This window comes from Pinus tabuliformis, chromosome 8 (assembly GCF_031772625.1).
Source record: "Pinus tabuliformis cultivar Carrire ecotype Pingquan chromosome 8, CPIR1, whole genome shotgun sequence".
Taxonomy (NCBI): Eukaryota; Viridiplantae; Streptophyta; class Pinopsida; order Pinales; family Pinaceae; genus Pinus; species Pinus tabuliformis.
Window position 1 is genome coordinate 353,142,828 of NC_142294.1, and position 8,374 is coordinate 353,151,201.

Consider the following 8,374-nt stretch of genomic DNA (forward strand, 5'->3'; position numbering starts at 1 on the left):
TATTAATAATTCACACTTAAAAAAATTATTACTAACCATTTTTTTAATTATATATTAATTCTAAAATCAATACCAAATAAAGTATACATCAACATACAAAATAAGATGAATAATATTCTCATCAAAACTTTTAAAGAATTTTAACATTAAAGTGCCAATGGTCACCTTATGTTTTGCAATGTTGAAATGCCAATGTTGACTTAGTTTGTAGGTTGTCTTTTCCTTTTGAAATAACACAACTCGGAATTTGATTGATGGAAACCCATGTTAGGTCCTTTCCTAACTTTTTTAAAGCTTTGTTTCATTAGGATGATTCATTTTACCTCTAATTTGAGGAAAATTGTCGCAGACTTTGGAATAAATGGGGTATAAACATTTATGTGAAATAGGGAGAAAATTTTTAGATTTGTATTTGTGTATATTTCAGAAATATTTAGAGGATTTTTTCTTGAATATTTAAATAAAGGATATGATTAATTATTAATCATAAGATGGGTTGGTAATTTGATTCAATTTCAAATTTTGTGATTTACGTTTTTCTTATATTATTTATTTTTAAATAGTTTAATTTATTGAACTCTTTGGTTATATATAAAAGAAAATAAGTGTTTAATATTAAATAAAATTATAATTTTTTTTTAAATATTTAAATATACTCTTCAATAAGGTGTGGGGGATTTGGATGAGCAATGTATTAGGGTGGTCTCACCACCTTATTGCTTCAAGGCTCATTTAAGAGGGGATGGTGTGCCTTGCCCCTCATATGCATGCACATGTGAAAGTTTAAGGTTATTGATGGAGCAGATTATTGGCATTAGAGATTTGGTCTTACACTTTGCATGGTAGAGGAAAATGATAACTAGAGGTAGTTTAGACCCCCTTTTAGAGCAGGCGAGGAGGAGGAGGGTTATACTTGTGGGACAATACCAGTTCATAGGGGCAATAATTTGGTGGTGAGGAAGTGGAATTTAGGGGTTATGGAGTGGGAATGGAAAGCTAGGGAAGTTGTTGTTGTGGGTTGTTGGCAGGGGAGGGGCTCTGAGACTGGCAAAAGGTTGTCTCCTACACCAGTTCATTGACTCCTATGCCTTGGTGTCTCAGTGGCCACTCTAAGACAGGTAATTCGACTTCCCATACTATACTTTTTCAATCTACATGACATTAAGTTGGCTGGCCTTGGTTGTGTGATTATTTTTATTTTGGTTAGTTGTATTGGTGGGTGCTTGTTTCCGTAGTCTATTCACGTGTTAGTAAGTCTTAATGACATTGTATTTGTCATGATAAAGGCATATATATATAATCTTCTCTTTTATTTTATCAATTTCGAGGGAAGGAAGTTTGGCCATGTTGGTCTCGAAATTAAAATTATGGTTTGATATTGGCATCTTGGGGAGTGGTTGGCATTTAAAAAATTTGCTTCTAGATTGTAGTGGGCATCCATTAGATGCTGATTTTCATTTATCAATTTTGGACTTGTGTTTTGATGCTCTTTTTACACATTTTTTTTTGCAGGCTTAGGTTAGTCTATTTCATTTTCTATTTTTTTTTTATTGTCTTCCTATGTAAGGAACCTTGGAAAGAAACCATTGAGTGCAATATGCCAAGACAACGTATGCACAACCATATGAGAGGGGGCGGACATGACCCCTAGGGTAGGAATCGGGCCCAACAATAAGCTCGGGCAGAAACTGATATATTTTATTCCATTGTCCCCCCCCCAAAACTCGAAATGAGATTGCAATCTTTCTCATTGGGTTCCTAATGTTCGTAATACCAAGGGACGAAGGAAACAATATTTGAATTCCATATCTTTGCAATGATAAATGAAGAATCTTCTTTTAAGGGTCTTAAAAGAAGTTCAAGAGGAGATATAAAACATCTTTGCTTCATTAGAAACCATCAAACGGCCGAGAGAAATAAACAATTTTACTCGATGCACAACTTGCACATTTGGAAAGTCATATGTAGTGTGAACTTGATCTCCCTACTCCTCTAGTATCTAGTATCAAGGGCCCAATGCCTGTTAGATCTTTTGACTGTTGATTGGCTTCAATATCTACTCCTTTTTTCATTACAGTGACTAGTTTTATTTTGATGTATATATTTTGGACTACTTTCTATACACGTATATGGTAAAAATAGTTAATTCCCCTCCTAGCAAATTAAAACCTCCTATGAAAAAAAAGACTAAACTTTAATGCTCTAATTTAAACATATTCTAAAATAATATAAAATTAACTCTATATATATATAATCAAATTCATAATAATTTATGATTTTTTTATATAATCAAATTCATAATAATTTATGATTTTTTATTAACCATATACCTATAGTAAATAGTTTATATATATATATATATATATATATATATATATATATAATCAAATTCATAATAATTTATAAATTTTTATTAACAGTATAATTATAGTAAGTATTTTGATTTATTGACCAAAATCTAATAAATTTTCTTTTCTACCATAATTTATTAAAATTCTAAAATTTCTTCATTTTGGATAATAATAAAAAATAAATTATTAATTAAATCTAATTAGTAAAAAATATATATAATTTTTGTAACAATCTAAGATTTCTTTGCTTTTTGTGACTTTTTAGGCATCCAAGGAATTTCAATTTATGGTGACTCAAAATTGTTGATTGATCATGTTAATGGGAATGGCCACATTAGCAGTCCACATCTCCTTGGTTGGCTAAGCAGAATCATGTTTTTTCGAAACACCATGAACCAGATGTCTTTCCAGTATATTCCTCGTTCCAGGAATGTCCAGGCTGACTCTCTCTCCAAGGAGGGTTTTGTTATGAAGTCGGGATTGTGGTCATTGACAGTTATCCATGATGGATCTTCCTTTCTTATTCAGGATTTCAGTATCAAGGGAATGTGACTCCTTTCTATTGCTTAGAAAGCCAGTGCATTGATCTTCCGCACCATAGAAATGTGACTTATTGTGACTTATTGTGTTTTAATTTCTGTTCTCAGAATGTGTAGTAACTAAACTTTTGAAAACATGTGTAGCTTTTTTGTCTCTTTTTCTCTGAAACGGTCAAATCCGTTCCATATGTTGTGTTGGTTATGGGCAGCTCAAATCCGTTCCATAAGTTGTGTTGGTTATGGGCAGCTCTCACTGTCCCGAAACAATGTAATGCACATCTTTATATTATCTTAATATAAATCTATGATGATTTTGTCTGTCTGTAAAAAAAATCTAAGATTTCTTCCTCTCCTATAATAATTAAAAAAGAATTATTAATTAGTTATAATAATTATAACTTATTAAGAATTAATAAAATATCAACCAGAATTTTAGATTCGAAAGACATGATATTGAATTTCAATATAAAACACGTGAGATTGAATTTCAATTTACTATGTGTGAATAGTTATAAGATATTGAATGTATTTTTTTGGCACAACCACATGGCTAACCACTATCTTGAGATGACTCATAACTTAAAAAAAATTTATTAATATTTTTTTAATTAAATTTTATTATTAGTAAAAAACTATTTATTTTTAGTATTTAATTATAATAATTAAAATGAATATTAATTTAGTATTTAATTATAATAATTAAAATGAATATTAATAATTATTAGTATTTTTTGATTTTTTTATGAATAAATATATATGATGGACATAAATTTATTTATTTATAAATAAATAAATAATTATTTTTATAATAATTTTGAGAAAAAATATAATATATTTTTTTCTTTGATATAAGGAAATATGTTAGCGGTCCAAGATTAAGAGGTATTTTGCGAAAGTGAAATTCTATTTTTTAGGGACCACTAATAGGTAATTACAAATAATGTGGTTTTTCTTGAATAATAATAATGAGTCAATTTGCATTTATGAATAACAATCAATAATAATTATCACACTACAAAATTGACCACTAAAATAAAATACATTTTCTAACTTTTAATAAAAAATTATATAATTTCAATAATTTAACAATTATAACCAGAATCTGACCCAGAGTTTTGTTAGAGTTAACATTATGGTTTTAGAGGTTTGTCTAGTTTATGAGATTGGTGGGGTCCACGATTATGGAGGTCCTGCCAAAAAGGCATCTATCCGTAACAAAGCATTAGAGGGGGAGGATAAAGTCTACCGTTACATCATATCGATTGCTAAAAGGTGCTTTAGGATTGCCATGGTTACAGTCTACCTTCATGAATCATGACGTTGCCTTCACGTTTTTCTCCGTGTAATTATTGTAAAGTTTGGTATAGTTTGCCATTGTCAACAATTTGATGAGACCAGCTCAGGGAATCTGTGTCACATGCTAGCACTAGAGACAAGGAACGTCACGCACATACCAAATGACCGACCAAATTGTGACAATGTTTAAAAATAAAGTCTAAAGTTCGCACTATGATTATGGTGGTGGACGGTGATCAGCGGCTGAAAATTTATTATTTTTTTGTTTGTGATCACGATAGTGGCGACAATAGTTAATTTTATTATTTTAATAGCAGTGATTTATTATTCTTATATGTATACATTAATTAATTAATCATCTTTTGGTTGATTTTTTTCACGAAGGAATTTAAAATGAATTTTGATTTAATTTTAACTTTTTTTATTAATTAAAAGTTTCAGCAGTTTAGTTTTCTTTGATATTTTTAATATTTTAATAGTATTGATTTATTATATTTATAAATTAATTTTTATTTATTAATTATTTTTAAGTTATTTTTTAAACTAAATAATTTGAAAAGGAAATTTTAGTTTCATTTCATATTCATTAATTAATTAATCATCTTTTGGTTGATTTTTTTCACGAAGGAATTTAAAATGAATTTTGATTTAATTTTAACTTTTTTTATTAATTAAAAGTTTCAGCAGTTTAGTTTTCTTTGATATTTTTAATATTTTAATAGTATTGATTTATTATATTTATAAATTAATTTTTATTTATTAATTATTTTTAAGTTATTTTTTAAACTAAATAATTTGAAAAGGAAATTTTAGTTTCATTTCATATTTTTATTATTTTAGTAGTGTTGGATTAATATTTATTAACTAATTATTTTTAAGTTATTTTTAAATTAAATAATTTAAAAACCAAATTTTTATTTTCATTTTTTAATGATAAATATTTAAGTTTTTTTTTTTTTAATATTTTTTAAAGTTAGAAAATTTTAAATTAAAAGGTTAGGCAGTTTCGTTTGATATGTTTGATATTTTTATTATTTTATAGTATTGAATTAATATCTATTAACTAACTATTTTTAAGTTATTTTTGAATTAAATAATTTAAAAACCGAATTTGTATTTTTATCTTTTAAGATAAATATTTAAGAAATTTTTTTATTTAAATATTTTTAAAATGAAATTTAATATTTTTAAAAGTCAGAAATTTTAAAATTAAAAGGTCAGGCAGTTTAGTTTCCTTTGATATTTTTATTATTTTAATAGTACTCGATTAATATTTATTAACTAATTATTTTCAAGTTATTTTTAAATTAAATAATTTAGAATTTTTTTTTAAGATAAATATTCAATAATTTTTTTATTTAAATATTTTTAAAATTAAATTTGATATTTTTAGAAGCTAGAAAGTTTTTTTTTTCTCGGCAAAGCTAGCTAATCTATTATATTATATACAGGTAAACATTACATGCAAAAAGACAGGCTGCCCAGGGCCGACTGTGGCACCTTGGGTAGCTTTACTTGACTCAGAATTCGCCCTCGCAGGGGCAGCACTTCCAGGTTATACCAAAACACATGACACAGAGTTGATCCCAGGTAGAAACAAAACGACCCGCGCAGGGGCATCCAACAGAAAGACTCATAACAGACTTTGCCAAGACGCATAACAGACAGACACTTAACATGAACAAGAACTGAAAGTATACAAACATAGAAATTTAGCATAATCCAGATACCAGCCAAGACCCCGAACCTATCCCAGACCTGAGAGAGAGGAATGTAAGCCAGAGAGTGCCTCTGGGAGTTAATCTTCAGGTTTTTCCTCAATAATGCTGCTCCAGCCTTGGCCTTCTGGGATGCCTGCCCACATTGCCCTAGGATCCTGCGCGGTGGCCGGCGGCTCCTGCTCTTGAGGTCGGGTAGGGGCTTGCTGAAGCTCCTTCTCTGAATTACCCTCTGCAGTTGTTGGTTGCAACACTGGACGTTTCTCCCGATTGCCCTCTGGAAGTATCTCAGCAGAGACCGGTTGCGTTCCTTCTTCATTCTCCTCAGGAACCTTCGTAAAGAGAACTGAGATGTGTGCGTTAATGCCAGCATTATCCCGCGAGCTGCCCAGGGTAAAAATGACTGAGCCGAACGCTGGAAGCATGGGCGCTCCTCCATTGGAGCTGCCGGCCTCCAAAAACTGACTGGCTGGAATTGGTGTGGCTCCCGCCCTTCTGTAACAATAGCAGCAGCAGCAATGATGGTGGACATCCGCTGCAGGGGGACGTGAAGACTCACCACGCCCAGAACCTCTCCTACACGGCTGTCTTTCACGCAATCGCGCCATGGCTTCAGCGCCGCCCTCAACTTGCTCCAGAACCGTGCTTGAGGGCCTGTTGTTACTGCGCTCACTCCCAATTGAGTGCAGTCCCCAAATTGACTCGAGGCAGAGCTCAACTGCCCATAAACCACGCCCAGGATAAGCAAGCAGGAAGCAAACCTCGTCCAAATGAATGCCTTCACTCTCAGCATCAATCGCGCCACATTTTCCCTCAGAAATTTGAGTTGCTTGCTCAGCACTCTGCGCCCAGAACAGCAACATTCCTTCCCTCTTAAGCCGGCTGACATTCCCTTGGGTTTTGCTCGCATTGAATTCTCTCTGCAGGCTCTCCATCGTTCCCAACGTCCTCATTAAGGATTCCACAATGCTTCTCCCGACTTAACGTCTCGGCGGCGAGGGGCATTAAATCTCTTTGTTCATCACGTGGCGGCACATGCTGGGCATGTGGCTCACCATGTCCTGGCTCGGTGACACCCGCATCCGGGGAGAAGTTAGAAAGTTTTAAAGAAATGTGTTTCATTTTTTTTTTTTAGTTTTTTTGTTTTTTATAATATTTATTTTAAATATTTAATAAATTTTGTTAGGTTAAAGTTTTGTATATTTGCTTTTATTTTATATTTTATTATTATATTAAAAAAATTAATGTTGATAGTGATGATTAACTGTATATTTGGTTTTATTGTATATTTTGTTATTAAATTTATATTAAAAAAATAATGATGATTAACATTCTCTAAATTCAATATAGTCTATTTGACCTTAAGAAAATAAGAGATTAATTGAAATTTTTTAATTTTTTATTTTTATAATCTAAAAGAAGAATGGAGAAAAGTGTTCCTAAATTACTATAGTTTTGCTCACTGAACAAGTGAAAAAGGTTAGTAGTATAGCAAAGATTTTGGAAACCAAAATCAAAGAAAAGTGTTCCTAAATCACTATAGTTTTGCTAACTTAACAAGTGAAAAAGGTCAGTAGTATAGTAAAGATTTTGAAAACCAAAATGAATGTAGGTAAAAACAATCCAAAATATTTTTTCTCTTTATAATTATTTTTTCCTTAAAATTTCACTTATTTAATAATAAAATAATTCTAAAAAAAGATTGAAATACAATTTTATATAAAAGATACTTTTATTTTAAATTTATTATTTTTTATGTAATTATTTCCATATCCAAATTGATTATGTTATTATTATTTTGAATTATTTTAAAGATCATTTAAAAGAATAATTGATTGATTTTATCACCCCTCTATATTGTAGAGGTAACATTACTAATATATTTATTTTTATAATAAAATAAATTTAATTTTATCATCATTTCACATTATTTGTATCTTATAATTTAAACATTATTTGAATTATTTTAAAGTTCATTTAAAAGAATAATTGATTGAGTTTATGACCACCTTAAAATTGTATAGCTAACATTATTAATATATTTATTTTTATAATAAAATTAATTTTATTTTATCATCATTTTAAATTATTTTTATCTTATAATTTAAACATTATTATACAAATTACTTATTTTGTAATTAAAAGAATAAAAAGTGGACTTTTTCTTATTTTGGTAATATTCAAGAATCAATTTTTTTTTTTTTTTTACTCTTATTTTATTGGAACTATTTTTATGTTAAAATTTAAACATTGTTATGCAAATTACTTGTTTTGTAATTAAAGAAATAAAAAGTAAGCTGTTTTTCTTTTCTTTTCTTTTGGACGTAATATTAAGGAATTAAAAGTTTTTTTTTTTTTTTTTTGAAAATTATTATTATATATACATAGAAATGGAAATAATCTTAATGCAATTAGATACACGTCTAGAATAATAAATTCATAATGAAATCATTTTTTTTTTCTTGATGTT